This window comes from Bos indicus x Bos taurus, chromosome 8 (assembly GCF_003369695.1).
Source record: "Bos indicus x Bos taurus breed Angus x Brahman F1 hybrid chromosome 8, Bos_hybrid_MaternalHap_v2.0, whole genome shotgun sequence".
Lineage (NCBI taxonomy): Eukaryota > Metazoa > Chordata > Mammalia > Artiodactyla > Bovidae > Bos > Bos indicus x Bos taurus.
The window spans coordinates 100769578-100792582 of NC_040083.1; the positions used below are offsets into that span (position 1 = coordinate 100769578).

General features: G+C 40.1%; 1 pseudogene; it reads left to right on the forward strand.

Moving 5' to 3' along the window:
* The first annotated feature begins 5167 nt into the window (after positions 1–5167).
* LOC113897975 lies at positions 5168–5278 on the forward strand (annotated as a pseudogene).
* Positions 5279–23005: the final 17727 nt, after the last annotated feature.

Genomic DNA, 23005 nt, shown 5'->3' on the forward strand with positions numbered 1-23005 from the left:
TGAAACTGGAGCCTATTATACAGAGTGAAGTAAGCCAGAAAGAAAAACACCAATACAGTATACTAACGCATATATATGGAATTTAGAAAGATGGTAACAATAACCCTGTGTACGAGATAGCAAAAGAGACACTGATGTATAGAACAGTCTTATGGACTCTGTGGGAGAGGGAGAGGGTGAGAAGATTTGGGAGAATGGCATTGAAACATGTATAATATCATGTATGAAACGAGTTGCCAGTGCAGGTTCAATGCACGATACTGGATGCATGGGGCTGGTGCACTGGGACGACCCAGAGGGATGGTATGGGGAGGGAGGAGGGAGGAGGGTTCAGGATGGGGAACACATGTATACCTGTGGCGGATTCATTTCGATATTTGGCAAAACTAATACAATATTGTAAAGTTTAAAAATAAAATAAAATTTTTAAAAAAATAGGCAGAACACCTAAACAGACATTTCTACAAAGAAGACACACAGATGGCTAACAAACACATGAAAAGATGCTCAACATCACTCATTATTAGAGAAATGCAAATCAAACCTGCAATGAGGTATCATCTCACACTGATCAGAATGGTCATCATTAAAAAAAAAGAAAATCTACAAACAATAAGTGCTGGAGAGGGTGTGGAGAAAAGGGAACCCTTTTCCATTCCCTGTCGGGGGAAATGTAAGCTGATACAGCCACTATGAGGACAGTATGGAGGTTGTTAAAAAAACTAAACACAGAACTAGCACATGACCCAGCAGTCCCACTCCCGGGCATATATCCAGAGAAAACCATAATTCAAAAATACACACGAACCCAGTGTTCACTGTAGCACTAGTTACAATAGCCAGGACATGGAAGCAACCTAAACGTCCATCAACAGAAACTGAAAGTGAAAGAAAGTGAAGTCGCTCAGTCGTGTCCGACTCTTTGCGACCCCATGGACTGTAGCCTACCAGGCTTCTCAGTCCATGGGATTTTCCAGGCAAGAGTACTGGAGTGGGTTGTCATTTCCTTCTCCAGGGGATCTTCCCTACCCAAGGATCGAACCCGGGTCTCCCGCATCGTAGACAGATGCTTTTACCCTCTGAGCCACCAAGGAAGCCCCCATCAACAGAGGAATGGATAAAGAAGATGTGGTAAATATACAGAATGGACTGTTACTCAGCCATAAAAAGGAATAAAACTGTGCCATTTGCAGAAACGTGAATGGACCTAGAGACTGTCATGCAGAGTGTAAGTCAGAAAGAGAAAAACAAATATCATATGTTAATGCATTTATGTGGACTCTAGAAAAATGGTATAGATGAACTGATTTGCCAAGCAGAAAGACAGACAGACATAGAGAACAAATGTATGGAAACCAAAGGGGTAAGAAAGGTGGGATGGATGGGGAAGATTAGGATTGGCATATATACCCTACTATGTATAAAATAGATAACTAATGAGAACCGACTATATAGCACAGGGAACTCTACTTAATGCTCTGTTGTGACCTAAATAGGAAGGAAATCCAAAAAGAGACGTGATACACAGAGCTGACTCACTTTGCTGTACAGCAAAAACTAACATCATTATAAAGCAACTATACACCAGTTTTTTAAAAAGGAGTAAAAAACCAAAATATAAAGGCACTGATGTCAGTATAAAAACCAATTCAACATGGAAAATGAGTACAAAACTTACTGCAAATACAATTTTTTAATTTAACTCAAAGGAAAAAAGTTTATAAGGAAACATTCATTGGTTAAAATACAACACTAACTATTTAGAAATAACTCTATGAGAATAAATCATGGAAAGGACAGAGGATGCAAAGGTTAGGTAAATTCCACACCACAAATTAGTAAGAGTTAAAAATTACTTCTTGAGCCTTATTTTTATTTTTATAAAATCATAAGTCTGTCATTAGTAGTATTTTTGATGAGCTAAAATTCATTACTGACCTTCCTGGTAAAAATGACTAAAAATACTGGATAAAATATAACTTTTTACAATTTATTCTTAAATATTCAATAAACTGATAAGAAAATAAATGACCCTCAGAAAACAAAAATTAAATGACAAAAAATCTAGAGGTATAAGTACAGAACTAAATCTGGCTTTGTTTTGAGGTGTGTTCTGAATCCTGATAACCCTGACCTTCTATTTTCACAGCCTCACAGACTGCAGAGGACAAAAGACACAGTTCACCTAAAACAGGCAATCTCATGGACGACTGTGGGGATTAAAAGCGGGCTTGCAAAGGGCTACATGTACATCAGTGTAAAGTGAGCAGAATTAAACTCATCTCATGCACCTTTATGGCAGAAAGTGAAGAACTAAAGAGCCTCTTGATGGAAGTGAAAGAGGAGGGTGAAAAAGTTGGCTTAAAGCTCAACATTCAGAAAACTAAGACCATGGCATCTGGTCCAATCACTTCATGGCAAAAAGAGGGGGAAACAGTGGCTGACTTTATTTTTCTGGGCTCCCAAATCACTGCAGATGGTGATTGCAGCCATGAAATTAAAAGATGCTTACTCCTTGGAAGGAAAGTTATGACCAACCTAGACAGCATATTAAAAAGCAGAGACAAAGTCAACAAAGGTCCATCTAGTCAAGGCTATGGTTTTTCCAGTGGTCATGTATGGATGTGAGAGTTGGACTATAAAGAAAGCTGAGCACCGAAGAATTGATGCTTTTGAACTGTGGTGTTGGAGAAGACTCTTGAGAGCCCCTTGGACTGCAAGGAGATCCAACCAGTCCTTGGTTGGATTAGGAAATCAGTTCATTGGAAGGACTGATATTGAAGCTGAAACTCCATACTTTGGCCACCTGATGCAAAGAGCTGACTCATTTGAAAAGACCCTGATGCTGGGAAAGATTGAGGGCAGGAGGAGAAGGGGATGACAGAGGATGAGATGGTTGGATGGCATCACCGACTCAATGGACAGGGGTTTGGGTAGACTCCGGGAGTTGGTGATGGACAGGGAGGCCTGGAGTGCTGCGGTTCATGGGGTCGCAAAGAGCTGGACACGACTGAGCGACTGAACTGAACTGAACATGCACCAGGGGGACAGCAGAGAAAACTGCCTACTTGGAGATGAGAAAAAAGATTAAAATTCATTCCATAAGCAGACCCCACAGGAGTTTGAAATTTTGACTAACTGGATGTTCCAACAACCTGACACAGAGAACTTAAAGTTGTCGCACTGGATTTTCAGTGCCCCTAGACTCCTACAAGAAGCAAATATAAATCCTTTTGAAATGACTCAATCCTCAACACAGGTCTCAAAGAATTTTCAAAATAAAAGAAAATCCCAAAGAATATAGACAGTGAACAGTTAAAAGTCACAAAGTATATAAGGAAAGAAGATACTATCAGAGAAAGTCTTCATTAATAGCAGAGAGCAAAATCAGACTCTGCAAAGAGTACAGACATTGGGGATTATTAGACACAGAATATAGAAAAGTATATTGTGTTATAATCTTTAAAAGAAAAGAAGTATTTAAAATATGATTAAAGAACAAGAAATAGAGACTAAATGTGTCACTCCCGAAATTCGCATGTTAAAACCTAGCTCCCCGTGTGATCTTATTGGGAAGTGGGGCCCTTGGGAGGTAATCAGCCCATGAGGTGACCATCCTCATGAACAGGATGTGTGTCCTTATTAAAGACACTCCAGAGAGCTCCCACACTTCCTTCTCCACGTGAGGACACAGTGTGGAGACAGCTGTCTATGAACCAGGAAGCTGGCTCTCACCAGACTCCAATGTGCTGGAACCTTCAGTGTGGACTTCACAGCCTCCAGAACTGTGAGAAACAAAGGTTTTTGTTTAAGTCATCCAGTCTCTGGCATTTTTGTTAAAGCAGCCTGAATAGACTAAGTCAGAAATAAGCAGATTTGAAAAGAAGCAAATTGTACTCAAAATAACAATAATAAGAATAATATCATTGAAATTAAACAAATTCCATGGAGGAGGTGAACCAGAATATTGGACACAGATAAAGGTATTAGCAAAATGTTAGGTAATTATGAAGAATTAGTTCAATACACACCTTGTGAAAGCGATAGTCACTCAGTCATGTCTGACTCTTTGTGATCCCTTGGACTGCCAGGTTCCTTTGTCCATAGAATTCTCCAGGCAAGAATACTGGAGTGGCTGCCATTCCCTTCTTCAAGGGATCTTCCTAACCCGGGGCTTGAACTCAGGTCTCCTGCACTGCAGGCAGATTCTTAACCATCTAGTTCAGTTCAGTTCAGTTGCTCAGTCATGTCCGACTCTTTGTGACCCCATGAATTACAGCACGCCAGGCCTCCCTGTCCATCACCAACTCCTGGAGTTCACTCAAACTCACGTCCATCAAGTCGGTGATTCCATCCAGCCATCTCATCCTCTGTTATTCCCTTTTCCTCCTGCCCTCAATCCCTCCCAGCATCAGAGTCTTTTCCAATGAGTCAACTCTTCGCATGAGGTGGCCAAAGTACTGGAGTTTCAGCTTTAGCATCATTCCTTCCAAAGAAATCCCAGGGCTGATCTCCTTCAGAATGGACTGGTTGGATCTCCTTGCAGTCCAAGGGACTCTCAAGAGTCTTCTCCAACACCACAGTTCAAAAGCATCAATTCTTCGGTGCTCAGCTTTCTTCACAGTCCAACTCTCACATCCATACACCGTCTAAGCCACTGTTAATTCAATACACACCTTACAGAGACAAAAATAAGGAAAACATAAAATGTAGGCAAAAATATAAGATAAAGTAAAAGTCTAACATAGGTCTAACTGGCATTTCAGAAGAAGGGGAAAAACAGAATGGGGGCCAGGTGATATCTGAGAGGTAACAACTAGTAATTTCCCAGACTGACAGAAGTAGTTTCAGAAAACCCCGTGAATCCCAAGCAAGATAAATAACAAGAAACCCATACCTAGATTCATCATAATGATACACCAGAATAGTGAAAACCAGATTTTTCACACAGCAGTCAGAGAAAACACAAATTAGAGGGAAAGGAGTGATCAAGTTGACTGACATGGTCCTATCACAAAAAATGGAAACCAGAAACAGTGAAATAATATCTCAAGAGAAGAAAATATAACTCAATCTAGCCTAGTACATGTGAAAAAAAAAAATACTGCAAGAGCAAATGTAAAATAAAGACATTTTTAGACCAAAAAAAAAATTAAGAATTTGCCACAGTGCTTCTCAGTCTTTTGGCTAAGATCAAGTGTAGTATCTGTTCTCATCATCTTAATATCTAATTGTCCACACTCATGGCATATAATAGTTTAAAAAATAATCACCCAATAATAAAATTTTCATGGTTAACTTTTTAAATAAATAAATATGAAAAAAAGAACTTGCCACCAATAGACCACTGTTAAAGAAACTTCTAAAACAGAGTTGTCCAATAGGAAGGCAACATGAGGGACACAAATTTAAATCCCCTAATAGCCACAATTTCAAAAGCAAACATAAATAAATAAATAAAAGGATAATCCATCTGAATAGTGATCTACTTAAGCCAATATATCAAAATCATATCATTTCAACATGCAATTAATACAAAAATCATTAACGAGATCTCTTACATTTTTGTACTAGGTCTCTGAAATCCAGGATGAGCTTTACACTAACAGCAAATCTCAATTCAGAGTAGATGTAAGTCAAGTGCCCAGTATCCACATGACTAGTGGTTACCACAGTGGTCAGCGGAACACTGAAAGATATGCTTCAGATACAAGGGAAATGATTCCAGGTAAAAGGAAGTGAGATGCAAGAAAGGAGGATGACAAGATAAGCAGTAAACACATCTGTGTGTGCTCAGTCATTCATTCATGTGTGCACGTTCATTTGTGTCCAATGCTTTGCAGCCTGGACTACAGCCCAGCTGTATGCAACATGGACTATAGCCCACCAGGTTCCTCTGTCCATGGGATTTTTCTGACAAGAATACTGGAGTTGGTTGCCATTTCCTCCTCCAGCAGTGAGCATATGGGTAAACCCCATATCCAAAAGATATTAAATGTATAAAACTATCATAATTATGTTGTAAACTGGAAGTTAAAGTGAAGTTACTCAGTTGTGTCTGACTCTTTGCGACCCCATGGACTGTAGTCTACCAAGTTCCTCCCATGGGATTTTCCAGGCAAGAATTCTGGAGTGGGTTGCCATTTCCTTCTCCAGGAGATCTTCCGGAGGTAGGGATTGAAGCCAGGTCTCCTGCATTGTAAGCAGATGCTTTACTGTCTGAGCCACCAGGGAAGTTAAAAGGAGGTCTGATCCGATTCTGCTTAAATAGTGTGGGGCAAGAATATTCATGAAGATGTTGTGTATTTCAAATTGCATCACATTAAGCAGCATAGAACCTCTGGTCAATAATGGCAAGGTTAGAACAGGGTGAAACAGCCAAATCCTTCTATCATACTTTCTCTCACTTTTTATCAAAATATAAATCTGTGGAGTAAGACCTTGGCAGAAAAAAATAAGTACAAAGCCCCTGAGGCAGAAGTGTGCCTGGTGTATCTGAGAGATACTAAAGAGTAAGATTTCCTATGGCTTCCCTGGTGGCTCAGAGGTTAAAGCGTCTGCCTGGAATGCGGGAGAACAGGGTTTGATCCCTGGGTCAGGAAGATCCCCTGGAGAAGGAAATGGCAATCCACTCCAGTACTCTTGCCTGGAGTACAGTCTTTGACTAAGCCAATATCCGACCAGAATCATCTACCAATTTAGTAACAATTCTTTTAAAATGTATCAGAATCACTAAAGGATCTCTTTTTCAGTGGCTGAGAATCTTTCAATCAGAACTTAGAAGTAATCCCCCTAGCAAACAACTCTTGGTATTGGGTCCCCTTGAAGCGCTCTGGCCATTTCTTTGCACCCTCCCCACCCCTAGCTTCTCTGTGCTTTTGCTCTGTGGACCCACATTTCTGACTGTCTTCAGAAGACTGCCCTCAGCCACAGATGCCACTTTGCCTGCCTGTGCCAAGAACTGGAAGTACGTGAGTGTATCTGAGAGTTTGGATCCCCCTTAGAATTGGGTGGCTCTTAGCCTGTGAGTGACTTAGGAAAGCCCAGGTCCTTTGCCTCCATTTGGGACAAAATCTGAGCTATAACTTGATCTGTAAAGCTCTCCTGTATGATCCAGCGGAGGCTAGAACTTTGTCAGAAATTGTACCCTGCTTGGATTCCTTCCTCTCACTGATCTGTTTCTCCTACTCCCTTACCTGTTTCTCCTGGGAGCAATTTCCTAATAAATCATATGCACATAAATCCTCAACTTAGAGTCAGCTTCTGGAGAACCTGACACAAGGCAATCCCTAATTGTGAATGCCACATTACATCCAAAATATGTAGGACAAATATAATCTAATGCTATATACTCACACACAAAGTGAAACATGAGCAGAAATCCTTTCTATTTTCATTTGAAGTGATTGAGTTCCATTGGTATAACACAGTGAATAACTCATCGTGAGCAGCCCAAAGCTGATCCATGAGAGGCATATACCAGTCAGGGGACAACACCACACATCACCGTGTGAAATCACACTCATACACAGTGTTAGCATTATTGAGAACTCAGCTGTGCATCACTTTTCTGGATGTGGAAAATGTCTTTGGTTCTCGAATACAAGCAAACTGCTCACCATTTCTAAAGACTGAATGTGGCACTTATTGTGTCAGAGACAATGGATCCAGTGTTTGGCGCTCAGACTACATGTTTCAAAGGGAATCTTTGTCTGCTTACCATGAAAAAAAAAAAAAAATCAGACTCTGTATTTATTGGGAAAAGAGAAATCCAGCAGCCTTCACTCAAAGAAACCAGCCCTGTGAGTCTTAAGTTACTACAGTTGAATAAAGCCATAAGTAGACATGCAGTAACACAAGCCAGAGACTTCTGGGGGTTGACAGTAAAGAGAACCCACCCCTCACCTTTCTTTAATTATTTTTAATCATTGAGGATCTTTTTAATGACTATACAAATGGCTTTCAAGTAGGTCTCTTCTACCTAAATTCTAAGATAACTTCAATTCTAAAACAATTTTATAAAACAAAATTTCTCCCAATGACACTGTTTAAATATTTACCGATATAATACACGATGATCTGATTCTCTGCAAGTAATATATAGAGAAACTTCATCAGATTGGGCTCCACTGGCTTGTGAGAAATATTTTGGGAACTGTCTGCTGAGGTTCGTCATTGTCTTTTAGAGAACTATATATACACAAACACATACCTACATATATCAATAATATAAACAAGGCCATTAATAAAACATTTTTCTCAATTTATATTAAGAGTAACTTTTTTGCTGTTGAACAGGGCAAGATATGCCTGCCATCTATGACAGACATGCCCAGAAATGGTAAAAGCAGTTGGCCACACCAACAAGATATTCCTGGTTTCAGAGTACTTCACAGAGCTTCTCTCTAAACTAAAGGCATCTTAAAAGAATCAGTTAAGAAAAGGACTCATTTCAGGCTCTTTAGAAGCATCCATTTACAGGCACAAAATGTGCTAATTAAAATCATTTGCCTATGTTTGCCAAGCAAGGCCTCTAATGGTATCAAATGAGTTATGATGCCTTAATCTAGTCTTAGAGACCGTGCGGTCTTTAATGCAATCCATTTCTATAATCCATATTGGTCTCCGCCAGTTCTTTTAGAAATATGTTTATTATCTTTCTTTAGAGTGAGAGATGATAATTCCAGGGAAAAAAGAAGATAAAATTCTCTTAAAATGCAATGTTCTAAACACTAAAAACAGCAAAATACACTTAGAAATTCAGCATGTGGCAAATTCTATGTTTTTATAATCTTAGAGTGACTTGTTCACAGAAAAATGTAAAATGTCTGCATATTAAGAATCACACAAGAAAAGCCAAAAGATAAATAGAAAACTGAGGAAAACATTCGTAACCCAGATTACAAAGTTCCTATTTCCCTAATACATTTTTAAATATCTTAATAAGACTGAATTCAATTTAAAATGGGTAAAGGATACAAAAAGACAGTTCACAGGAAAAAAGAAAATGTCTCCTAAAAGGTAACTAATATCATTCATAATAAAATTATTCTTTGACCTTGCACTGAAATATTTTCACCATCAAATTATGACCAAAAAAGTAACAAATGGTGCTACTGAAGAATACAGACACTGCTGACAATGTATTTTTTTCCAGCACTTTAGCCTAAAGATCCATTCACATGTTTGAAAAGATTCTATCTATAACTATGCCCATATTCATATCCATTCGTCCATCTACTATATAGCTTTTAATATATATAGTAGATATAAAAGCTATCTACTATATAGCTTTTAATAGAAAGATACTCAAGAATGCGGCAGAGGCTGCCTTCAGGAAGCGCAATGATCAGTAGATTATAAGGGAGACTGTTTCCTTTATACCATGTATCTTCATCATTTGCACTTCTTGGACTTTGAGCCCTATCATCTTTGTAAAATTTGTTTCAAATAAAAATCTTTTAAAACACCATATTGTCAGCATGAATACAAGGCACTAAGGAAACAGATCAGATCAGATCAGTCACTGAGTCATGTGCAAGTCTTCGAGACCCCATGAATCGCAGCACGCCAGGCCTCCATGTCCATCACCAACTCCCAGAGTTCACTCAGACTCATGTCCATCGAGTCAGTGATGCCATCCAGCCATCTCATCCTCTTTCATCCCCTTCTCCTCTTGCCCCCAATCCCTCCCAGCATCAGAGTCTTTTCCAATGAGGCAACTCTTCACATGAGGTGGATAAAGTACTGGAGTTAACAGCTTTAACATCATTCCTTCCAAAGAAATCCCAGGCTGATCTCCTTCAGAATGGACTGGTTGGATCTCCTTGCAGTCCAAGGGACTCTCAAGAGTCTTCTCCAACACCACAGTTCAAAAGCATCAATTCTTCGGCGCTCAGCCTTCTTCACAGTCCAACTCTCACATCCATACATGACCACGGGAAAAACCATAGCCTTGACTAGATAGACCTTTGTTGGCAAAGTAATGTCTCTGCTTTTGAATATGCTATCTAGGTTGGTCATAACTTTCCTTCCAAGGAGCAAACGTCTTCTAATTTCATGGCTGCAGTCACCATCTGCAGTGATTTTGGAGCCCAGAAAAATAAAGTCTGACACTGTTTCCACTGTTTCCCCATCTATTTCCCATGAAGTGATGGGACCAGATGCCATGATCTTAGTTTTCTGAATGTTGAGCTTTAAGCCCACTTTTTCACTCTCCACTTTCACTTTCATCAAGAGGCTTTTGAGTTCCTCTTCACTTTCTGCCATAAGGGTGGTGTCATCTGCATATCTGAGGTTATTGAAGCCCTACTTTTTTTTTAAGTTTTTTTTTTTAAATGTGGACCACTTTTAAAGTTTTTTTATTGAATGGGGTCGCAAAGAGTCACAACTGAGCAACTAACACACACTGAATTTGCTACAACAGTGCTTCTGTTTATGTTTAGGGTTTTGGGCCACAGGGCATATGGGATCCCAGGTTCCTGAGCAAGGATTGAAGCCACATCCCCTACACTGGAAGGCAAAGTCTTTTTTTTTTTTTTGTAATTATTTACTTATTTTTGGCTGTGCTGGGTCTTTGTTGTTGTGGGCTTTTCTCTAGTTGCAGCGAGTGGGGGTCACTCTCTAGCTGAGTCGTGCAGCCTTCCCATGGAGGTGGCTCCTGCTGGTGCAGAGCATGGGGCCTGGGCAGCATGAGCTGCAGTAGTTGTGGTGTCCTGGCTTAGTTGCCACAAGTTATGTGGGAACTTCCTGGACCAGGGATCGAACTCAAGTCTCCTGCATTGGCAGGTAGATTCTTTACCACTGAGTCACCAGGGAAGCTCAGAAGGCAGTCTTAGATACTGCTCTGCCAGGTAAGTCCCCTAGAGGCTCTACTTCTGTTGATTGATTCACTTCTTTGATCCAAAGTCGTTCACAAGACTTGATTAAAATACTCTAGAGTGCAGCATATATTACTAATAGCTCAAATGTATTCCAGGTTTTGGACAGGAAATATGCTTTTCCTTTGACATCATAGGGCATGAAATGTGTCTCCCCATTTGTAGTATTTTCTCTTCCTTTGTGAGACTTCTGCAGGGTGATGTGGGGACACACAGCAATGTGGCAGTTTGGACTCTTCCTGCTGCATCATTGCTGGCTTCAAGTGGTTGCAAAAGGGAACCCACTAGATTCCACTGAATACTCTGCCAACTTGTCCACTTCATATCAATGTATCATTTCATCCTTACAAAGCCATTATGATAAAAAAAATTATTATCTTCATCAATTAGAGACTCGTAGAATCAACCAAGTTGCCCAAGAGAGCCCTGGGATGAACAACTTGCTGGGCTGGGATGCAATTCCAGGTGTATCTGATGCCTCAGAGGAGGGCGCACGCACATCAGGGGACTACGAGTCACACAAAACTGGTTGTGTATAATAACTGCATCAACAAATGCATGTTTTTAATAAATGCTTTTTAGTGGAAATTAATAAGAGCACATCATTCCTAAAATATTTCTAAATTGACATAACTGTATTAAGTGTTGATGGGAAAAAAACAGACTTAGAGCTGATTCTATTAATACAAAAAATATTTTTTGAAATTAAGAATCTTCTGAGATTTGTGTGAATAAAATGTTGGAAGCAATTTAAATGGTCACATAACTACCCCAGTTCTGCCGGTGAGAAGATTCCAATCATCCCGACCAACTTTTTTTTAAATTGTGCAATGTATATCCTGATACTGCCCAAATATTTGTGGCTTATTTTATCTCAAATCTGCACAGTGAGTTCTCTGTTGAATGGATTTGGGCTTTTAGTTTTACTTTTCAGTATCTGGTTTAGGAGGACTCAGTATTGCAGCAGGCACCAAACTTGAAAGAAATAACATGAAGAACTTAGAACAGGAATTCTTTTTCGGTCCCCAAAGAGATGCTGTTCCAGCAAGACTCAGGTCAGAGGGCTGGGCACTGCAGGGGAAGATCACGTGGCTGAGCTGGGATGAACTTGTTTTGTGAAGAAACAGATGATTTCTAGCTCTGTTGTTCCTGTAACTTTTTAGCAACAGTTAAGCCCATTCCAAAATGACAAGCAAAAGAAAGGAACATTCTGAATAAAATGCAGATGAATGGACTTTTGCCCTGACTCCTTGGGAATATTATGAGCATCTTATAAAGGGGGTCATATCCTGTTTCTTGCTCTGGTTGCTACAACTGTGGTTTGTATATTGGCTGTATCAGCAATGTGAATTTATAACCAAAAAATGCCAAAAGAAAAAAAATCAGTACTCCTTCACAAATATGCATTTTTATTCTCTATTTTTCAACAAGCACTGTTTTAAGTCTTTTTTTTTTTATTCATGGAAGCAAATCTCCATGTATTTTTCAAATCCTACTGCTAGTTCAGAAGGTGAAATACTGACATCAATGAAAGTAGTTGCAAGTTCAGCATTAATAGGAACCAGGCAACCAGCACTGGGATATTTATGACTCAACAGTGTCCTCTAGTGTGCCTCTAAAGAACTGCATGGGTCCAAGATTCAAAATGAATCTGTTTGGAAAAAGGTCAATTAAAAGACGCCAAGTCAATTAAAAGACGCTAAGTCGACTCTTTAGTGACCCCATGGACTGTAGCCCGTCAGGCTCCTCTGTCCATTGGATTTCCCAGGCAAGAATACAGGAGTGGGTTGCCATTTCCTTCTCCAGGAGATCTTCCCAACCCAGGGATCAAAACCTCCTCTCCTGCACTGAAAGCAGATTCTTTACCAATGAACCACCTGGGCATCCCCAAAAGACACTAATAAATGTATTCTTTTAAACAATAAAGGGATTTGTCTTGGGCATACATTTTTTTCCCAGCTTTGTCAGTTTTTACTTTTTCAACTTATTTATTTTTCTCAGCTTTGTTAGTTTCTCACAAGAGTTCCTATTATCAATGTTCTTGCCCAACTACTATCATCAGTAATCTCTGGCCACCAGTGCTCTTCATACATCTATGAAATTATTGGTACTTTCCACCAATGTCCCTGAAGTTGGAAATTACTTTTCTCTGCTTAAATGATCATATCAGTTCAGTTCAGTCACTCATTCGTGTCTGACTCTTTGCCACCCCATGAATTGCAACACGCCAGGCCTCCCTGTCCATCACCAACTCCTGGAGTTCACCCAAACTCATGTCCATCGAGTCAGTGATGCCATCCAGCCATCTCATCCTCTGTCGTCCCCTTCTCCTCCTGCCCCCAATTTCTCCCAGCATCAGAGTCTTTTCCAATGAGTCAACTCTTCACATGAGGTGGCCAAAGTACTGGAGTTACAGCTTTAGCATCAGTCCTTCCAAAGAACACCCAGGACCGATCTCCTTCAGAATGGACTGGTTGGATCTCCTTGCAGTCCAGGGACTCTCAAGAGTCTTCTCCAACACCACAGTTCAAAAGCATCAATTCTTCAGCACTCAGCTTTCTTCACAGTCCAACTCTCACATCCATACATGACTACTGGAAAAACCATAGCCTTGACTAGACTGTGTTGGCAAAGTAATGTCTTTGCTTTTGAATATGCTATCTAGGTTGGTCATAACTTTCCTTCCAAGGAGTAAGCGTCTTTTAATTTCATGGCTGCAGTCACCATCTTCAGTGATTTTGGAGCCCCCAAAAATAAAGTCTGACACTGTTTCCACTGTTTCCCCATCTATTTCCCATGAAGTGATGGGACCCAATGCCATGATCTTCGTTTTCTGAATGTTGAGCTTTAAGCCAACTTTTTCAGTCTCCTCTTTCCCCTTCATCAAGAGGCTCTTTAGTTCCTCTTCACTTTCTGCCATAAGGGTGGTGTCATCTGCATATCTGAGGTTATTGATATTTTTCCTGGCAATCTTGATTCCAGCTTGTGCTTCTTCCAGCCCAGCGTTTCTCATGATGTATTCTGCATAGGAGTTAAATAAGCAGGGTGACAATATACAGCCTTGACATACTCCTTTTCCTATTTGGAACCAGTCTGTTGTTCCATGTCCAGTTCTAGCTGTTGCTTCCTGACCTGCATACAGGTTTCTCAAGAGGCAGGTCAGGTGGTCTGGTATTCCCATCTCTTTCAGAATTTTCCACAGTTTATTGAGATCCACACAGTCAAAGGCTTTGGAATAGTCAATAAAGCAGAAATAGATGCTTTTCTGGAACTCACTTCCTTTTTCCATGATCCAGCAGATGTTGGCAATTTGATCTCTGGTTCCTCTGTCTTTTCTAAAACCAGCTTGAACATCTGGAAGTTCACGGTTCACGTATTGCTGAAGATTGGCTTAGAGAATTTTGAGCATTACTTTACTAGCATGTGAGATGAGTGCAATTGTGCAGTAGTTTGACCATTCTTTGGCACTGCCTTTCTTTGGGATTAGAATGAAAACTGACCTTTTCCAGTCCTGTGGCCACTGCTGAGTTTTCCAAATTTGCTGGCATATTGAGTGCAGCACTTTCACAGCATCATCTTTCAGGATTTGGAATAGCTCAACTGGAATTCCATCACCTCCACTAGCTTTGTTTGTAGTGATGCTTTCTAAGGCCCACTTGACTTCACATTCCAGGATGTCTGGCTCTAGGTCACTGATCACATCATCATGATTATCTGGGTTGTGAAGATCTTTTTTGTATAGTTCTTCTGTGTATTCTTGCCATCTCTTCTTAATATCTTCTGCTTCTGTTATGTCCATACCATTTTTGTCCTTTATCGAGCCCATCTTTGCATGAAATGTTCTATTTGTATCTCTAATTTTCTTGAAGAGATCTCTAGTCTTTCCCATTCTGTTGTTTTCCTCTATTTCTTTGCATTGATCACTGAGGAAAGCTTTCTTATCTTTTCTTGCTATTCTTTGGAACTGTGCATTCAGATGCTTATATCTTTCCTTTTCTCCTTTGCTTTTCACTTCTCTTCTTCTCACAGCTATTTGTAAGGCCTCCCCAGACATAAATGACCATTTAGCTCTTTCCAAAAGTTTCTGATACCTGGGGGTTTACAACATTTTGGGGTCATGAAAAGAAGAAATGCTATGATAACTGAGAAAAAAAGATATTCAGCTGAGCCAAAGGCACCTAAGAACCCTTGAAAGTCATGTTCAAAAGAATTTCTCTTGCTGGACCCAAATGCCCTCCCCAGATGGAGTGTACATCAGGCATTTCTCCTCTCGGATCTTCATTCTCTCTTTGTCTCACCAAGAACTTCTATAGAGTTCTTATCTCCTCTTGGTTCAAATTCTATGGCCATCAACACTCCCTTTACAATTTTGAAGAAATCTTCCAAGGCTGGTACTCTATCTCAATGTCTTCAAAAATGTTATGCAAATAAAGTTTCATCTTGTCTACTATCTGGAAAAACACTAATGGAACCTAAATTATTTGAGAAATCTAGGCTTGATAGGATAAGGAAAGCTCTCATACTTACACAGTTGTATAATAATATCACAGAGCTACAACGTGTAGCAGAGCTGTATCACAAACCCAGTCTACATCAACTGAGCCTCAGTTCAGTTGCACAGCTGCATATATGGTTAAAAATAATTGCTATTATTTGGGTTTATTTGTGAGATAGTTCATTACAAAACATCATTATAGCAATAGCCAAATGATATACATATTAATTGATAGATAGCTAGACAATGTAAGTTTAATTATGTGTATGGCATTATTTCTTCTAATATTAATATATTAGCAGGAAAAAGAGAAAATTTAAAAATGAATAGAGGGGTGTGGGGGGACAAACGAATAAAGGGGAGAAGAAAGAATGAGCGAATAAATAAGAGTAGAAACAAGCCTAAAAACATCATAAATAATAAACATGAATAGGTAAAATTTATATTAGAAGACAGACTCACTGACTGAGGGGGTGTAAAAATAAACTCTTGCTATTTTTAAAAGACAGGCTTAAAATAACAAGACAATGTTGAAATAAAGGTATGAGAAAAGATACATCTCACTTTGCTGTAAAACTGAAACTAACAGTATTATAAATCAACTATACTCCAATTTAAAATATATATATATATCAAAAATACTAAAGGAAAATAAGCTGTAACAATATTCAGTTCAGTTCAGTTCAGTCGCTCACTCATGTCCGACTCTTTGTGACCCAATGAATCACAGCACGCCAGGCCTCCCTGTCCATCACCAACTCCTAGAGTTCACTCAAACTCATGTCCATAGCGTCAGTGAATCGGTCCAGCCATCTCATCCTCTATCATCCCCTTCTCCTCCTGCCCCCAATCCCTCGCAGCATCAGGGTCTTTTCCAGTGAGTCAACTCTTTGCGTGAGGTGGCCAAAGTATTGGAGTTTCAGCCTTAGCATCTTTCCTTCCAATGAACACCCAGGACTGATCTCCTTCAGAATGGACTGGTTGGATCTCCTTGTAGTCCCAGGGACTCTCAAGAGTCTTCTCCAACACCACAATATTAATATCAAATTGAATACAAGATGAAACTTACCAAGAGAACCAAGAGGATTATTATGTTATTAACTATGTAAGCACATTGCAATACATCAGGAGGACACATTAGTTATGATTCTTTGTGGATTTAACTGAATAGGTCTGAAACATGTAAGTTAAAACCTAATATAAAGAACTTTTGCACAACAAAGGAAATCATTAACAAAATGAAAAGGCAACATATAGAATTGGAGAAAATGTCTGAAAATCATACATCTGATAAGAGGTTTATTTCCAAAATACATAAGGTATCCACACAACTCAATAGCAAAAAAGAAAAAAAATAATAAAATCAATTTAAAAAATGAGCCAGAGTATCTGAATAGACATTCTTCCAAAGAAGGCATACGAATGGTCAACAGGTACACGAAAAGTGCTCAGCATCACTAATCATCAGATCAGATCAGATCAGTCGCTCAGTCGTGTCCGACTCTTTGCAACCCCATGAATCGCAGCACGCCAGGCCTCCCTGTCCATCACCAACTCCCAGAGTTCACTCAGACTCACGTCCATCAAGTCAGGGATGCCATCCAGCCATCTCATCCTCTGTCGTCCCCTTCTCCTCCTGCCCCCAATCCCTCCCAGCATCAGAGTCTTTTCCAATGAGTCAACTCTTCGCATGAGGTGGATAAAGTACTGGAGTTTCAGCTTTAGCATCATTCCTTCCAAAGAAATCCCAGGCTGATCTCCTTCAGAATGGACTGGTTGGATCTCCTTGCAGTCCAAGGGACTCTCAAGAGTCTTCTCCAACACCACAGTTCAAAAGCATCAATTCTTCAGCGCTCAGCCTTCTTCACAGTCCAACTCTCACATCCATACATGACCACAGGAAAAACCATAGCCTTGACTAGACGGACCTTTGTTGGCAAAATAATGTCTCTGCTTTTGAATATGCTATCTAGGTTGGTCATAACTTTCCTTCCAAGGAGTAAGTGTCTTTTAATTTCACGGCTGCAGTCACCATCTGCAGTGATTTTGGAGCCCGGAAAAATAAAGTCTGACACTGTTTCCACTGTTTCCCCATCTATTTCCCATGAAGTGGTGGGACCGGATGCCATGATCTTTGTTTTCTGAATGTTGAGCTTTAAGCCAACTTTTTCACTCTCCACTTTCACTTTCATCAAGAGGCTTTTTAGTTCCTCTTCACTTTCTGCCATAAGGGTGGTGTCATCTGCATATCTGAGGTTATTGATATTTCTCCTGGCAATCTTGATCCAGCTTGTGCTTCTTCCAGCCCAGCATTTCTCATGATGTACTCTGCATAGAAGTTAAATAAGCAGGGTGACAATATACAGCCTTGACAAACTCCTTTTCCCATTTGGAACCAGTCTTGTTGTTCCATGTCCAGTTCTAACTGTTGCTTCCTGACCTGCATACACATTTCTCAAGAGGCAGGTCAGGTGGTCTGGTATTCCCATCTCTTTCAGAATTTTCCACAGTTTACTGTGATCCACACAGTCAAAGGCTTTGGCATAGTCAATAAAGCAGAAATAGATGTTTTTCTGGAACTCTCTTGCTTTTTCCATGATCGAACAGATGTTGGCAATTTGATCTCTGGTTCCTCTGCCTTTTCTAAAACCAGCTTGAACATCTGGAAGTTCACGGTTCACATATTGCTGAAGCCTGGCTTGGAGAATTTTGAGCATTACTTTACTATCGTGTGAGATGAGTGCAATTGTGTGGTAGTTTGACCATTCTTTGGCATTGCCTTTCTTTGGGATTAGAATGAAAACTGACCTTTTCCAGTCCTGTGGCCACTGCTGAGTTTTCCAAATTTGCTGGCATATTGAGTGCAGCACTTTCACAGCATCATCTTTCAGGATTTGGAATAGCTCCACTGGAATTCCATCACCTCCACTAGCTTTGTTTGTAGTGATGCTTTCTAAGGCCCACTTGACTTCCCATTCCAGGATGTCTGGCTCTAGGTCACTGATCACACCATCGTGATTATCTGGGTCGTGAAGCTCTTTTTTGTACAGTTCTTCTGTGTATTCTTGCCATCTCTTCTTACTATCTTCTGCTTCTGTTATGTCCATACCATTTCTGCCCTTTATCGAGCTCATCTTTGCATGAAATATTCCTTTGGTATCTTTGATTTTCTTGAAGAGATCTCTAGTCTTTCCCATTCTGTTGTTTTCCTCTGTTTCTTTGCATTGATTGCTGAAGAAGGCTTTCTTATCTCTTCTTGCTATTCTTTGGAACTCTGCATTCAGATGCTTATATCTTTCCTTTTCTCCTTTGCTTTTCGCTTCTCTTCTTTTCACAGCTATTTGTAAGGCCTCCCCAGACAGCCATTTTGCTTTTTGCATTTCTTTTCCAGGGGGATGGTCTTGATCCCTGTCTCCTGTACAGTGTCACGAACCTCTTTCCATAGTTCATCAGGCACTCTATCTATCAGATCTAGGCCCTTAAATCTATTTCTCACTTCCACTGTATAATCATAAGGGATTTGATTTAGGTCATACCTGAATGGTCTAGTGGTTTTCCCTACTTTCTTCAATTTAAGTCTGAATTTGGCAATAAGGAGTTCATGGTCTGAGCCACAGTCAGCTCCTGGTCTTGTTTTTGCTGACTGTATAGAGCTTCTCCATCTTTGGCTGCAGAGAATATAATCAATCTGATTTCGGTGTTGACCATGCAAATCAAAGCCACACTGAGATATCACCTCACATCTGTTAACAGCAGCTATCATCAAAATGACAAGAGATAAGTGCTGGTGAGGTCAAATAGAAAAGGGAACCCTTGCGTACTGTTGGTAGGACTGTAAACTGGTGTGGTCATTATGGAAAACAGTTTAGAGGTTTCTCAATAAAAATATAACTACCATATGGTCCAGCAATTCCAATTCTGGGAATATTCCAAAAGAAATAAAAACACTATGTCAAAGAGACATCTGCAGCCCCTTGTTCATGGCAGTGTTTATAATAACCAAGAGATGGAAGCAACCTGAGTGTCCATTGACCGATGAATAGAGAAAGAAGTTGTGGCATATAAAGAACGTGCAAAGAATAAAAATAGTTCTTGAAAATTTAAAATATGACCAAAACCAGGAAAAATTACACAGAAAAGCTGGAAGATAGAATTAAAAAGATCTCCCAGAGGATAAGCCAAAAACACAAAAAGAGATAAAAGATTAGAAAATTTAGAGCACCAATCCAGAAGTTCCAACATAATGATAAAAGTTCCCCCAAAAAAGACAGAGAAAGTAAAGGGAAGAAAATCATAAAAGTATTTTGTTTAATGTCCCAGAATGTGAGTTGTAATATTAAAATTTTCCAAGTAGTACCTAGCACAAGGGGTGAAGAAAGTCCATCCCGAGGCATATCAAGAAATTTCAAAACATCTAGAATTCTACAGCCAGACAAATCTTCAAAGGAACAGATATGTTCAGACATTCAAAGTCTCAAAAAAAAAAAAAAAAATAGCACTCATGCACCTTTTCCTGTAAAGCTACTGAAGCATGGTGGAGCCTATTATACAAACTGAAGTAAGTCAGAAAGAGAAACACCAATACAGTATATTAATACATATATATATATGCATTATATATATATATATGCATCAGACTGAAATTGAAGAAAGTAGGGAAAACCACTAGACCATACATGTATGACCTAAATCAAATCCCTTATGATTATACAGTGGAAGTGAGAAATAGATTTAAGGGACTAGATCTGATAGAGTGCATGATGAACTATGGAATGAGGTTCGTGACATTGTACAGGAGACAGGGATCAAGACCATCCCCATGGAAAAGAAATGCAAAAAAGCAAAATGGCTGTCTGGGGAGGCCTTACAAATAGCTGTGAAAAGAAGAGAAGTGAAAAACAAAGGGGAAAAGGAAAGATATAAACATCTGAATGCAGAGTTCCAAAGAATAGCAAGAAGAGATATAAGAAAGCCTTCTTCAGCGATCAATGCAAAGAAATAGAAGAAAACAACAGAATGGGAAAGACTAGAGATCTCTTCAAGAAAATTAGAGATACCAAGGGAACATTTCATGCAAAGATGGGCTCGATAAAGGGCAGAAATGGTATGGACCTAACAGAAGCAGAAGATATTAAGAAGAGATGGCAAGAATACGCAGAAGAACTGTACAAAAAAGATCTTCACAACCCAGATAATCACGATGGTGTGATCAGTGACCTAGAGCCAGACATCCTGGAATGGGAAGTCAAGTGGGCCTTAGAAAGCATCACTACGAACAAAGCTAGTGGAGGTGATGGAATTCCAGTGGAGCTATTCCAAATCATGAACGATGATGCTGTGAAAGTGCTGCACTCAATATGCCAGCTAATTTGGAAAACTCAGCAGTGGCCACAGGACTGGAAAAGGTCAGTTTTCATTCTAATCCCAAAGAAAGGCAATGCCAAAGAATGGTCAAACTACCGCACAATTGCACTCATTTCACACGATAGTAAAGTAATGCTCAAAATTCTCCAAGCCAGGCTTCAGCAATACGTGAACAGTGAACTTCCAGGTGTTCAAGCTGGTTTTAGAAAAGGCAGAGGAACCAGAGACCAAATTGCCAACATCTGCTGGATCATCGAATAAGCAAGAGAGTTCCAGAAAAACATCTATTTCTGCTTTATTGACTATGCCAAAGCCTTTGACTGTGTGGATCACAGTAAACTGTGGAAAATTCTGAAAGAGATGGGAATACCAGACCACCTGATCTGCCTCTTGAGAAATGTGTATGCAGGTCAGGAAGCAACAGCTAGAACTGGACATGGAACAACAGACTGGTTCCAAATAGGAAAAGGAGTATGTCAAGGCTGTATATTGTCACCCTGCTTATTTAACTTCTATGCAGAGTACATCATGAGAAATGCTGGGCTGGAAGAAGCACAAGCTGAAATCAAAATTGCCGGGAGAAATATCAATAACCTCAGATATGCAGGTAACACCACCCTTATGGCAGAAAGTGAAGAGGAACTCAAAAGCCTCTTGATGAAAGTGAAAGTGGAGAGTGAAAAAGTTGGCTTAAAACTCAACATTCAGAAAACGAAGATCATGGCATCTCGTCCCATCCCTTCATGGGAAATAGATGGGGAAACAGTGGAAACAGTGTCAGACTTTATTTTTCCGGGCTCCAAAATCACTGCAGATGGTGACTGCAGCCATGAAATTAGAAGATGCTTACTCCTTGGAAGAAAAGTTATGACCAACCTAGATAGCATATTCAAAAGCAGAGACATTATTTTGCCAACAAAGGTCCGTCTAGTCAAGGCTATGGTTTTTCCAGTAGTCATGTATGGATGTGAGAGTTGGACTGTGAAGAAAGCTGAGTGCCGAGGAATTGATGCCTTTGAACTGTGGTGTTGGAGAAGACTCTTGAGAGTCCCTGGACTGCAAGGAGATCCAACCAGTCCATTCTGAAGGAGATCAGCCCTGGGATTTCTTTGGAAGGAGTGATGCTAAAGCTGAAACTCCAGTACTTTATCTACCTCATGTGAAGAGTTGACTCATTGGAAAAGACTCTGATGCTGGGAGGGATTGGGGGCAGGAGGAGAAGGGGATGACAGAGGATGAGATGGCTGAATGGCATCCCTGACTTGATGGACGTGAGTCTGAGTGAACTCCGGGAGTTGGTGATGGACAGAGAGGCCTGGCGTGCTGTGATTCATGGGGTCGCAAAGAGTCGGACACGACTGAGCGACTGATCTGATGTGATCTTCCTACAATGGGTTAAGATGATAAAGATACAGGCATACCTCCAAGATATTGTGGCTTAGGTTCCAGGCCAACACAATAAAGCCAACCTTGACATGAAGGTAGTCAAATGATTTTTTTGTTTCATGGTGAATATAAAAGTTATGTTTACACTCTACTGTATAGTCTATTAAGTGTGCAATATAATGGCTAAAAAAATGTACATACCAGTGGAAACCAAATGGTCCCTGACGTTCCAGTAAACAATAAATGAAGCCCACCATCAAGCCATCAGCCACTGAAGACATCTCTTCACATATACACTCCCCACTACAGTGAACTCTGAGGGGAATTCAAGATGGAGAAAAACAGGAAACATTTTCCGTGCTCTGGATCCTGGCCCAAGATAGAAAAGATGCCTATCTAAGGAACCATCTCAGTAATCCAGACTCTTCCATCTTCCACACATAGAAAAGCATGAAAATCATTAACTTGAGAGGTCTGTTTTTTATTAGCAGTAATCTTTTGATGTTCAACTACATGGGTTTTTTTGGGTTTTGTTTGTTTTTCAGCATTTTCTCCTATATGTCCCGGCTCCTTCCTTACCTCTTCAGAGCAGTTCCTCAGAGCTGACAAGCTTTCTCCGGGGATATTAGTCCTCTGTGAAGTGAAGTGAAGTGAAAGTCATTCAGTCATGTCTGACTTTTTGCGACCCCATGGATTATACAGTTCATGGAATTCTCCAGGCCAGAATACTGGAGTGGGTAGCCTTCCCCTTCTCCAGGGGATCTTCCCAACCCAGGGACTGAACCCAGGTCTTCCACATTGCAGGTGGATTCTTTACCAGCTGAGCCATAAGGGAAGCCCAAGAACACTAGAATGGGTAGCCTATCCCTTCTCCAGTGGA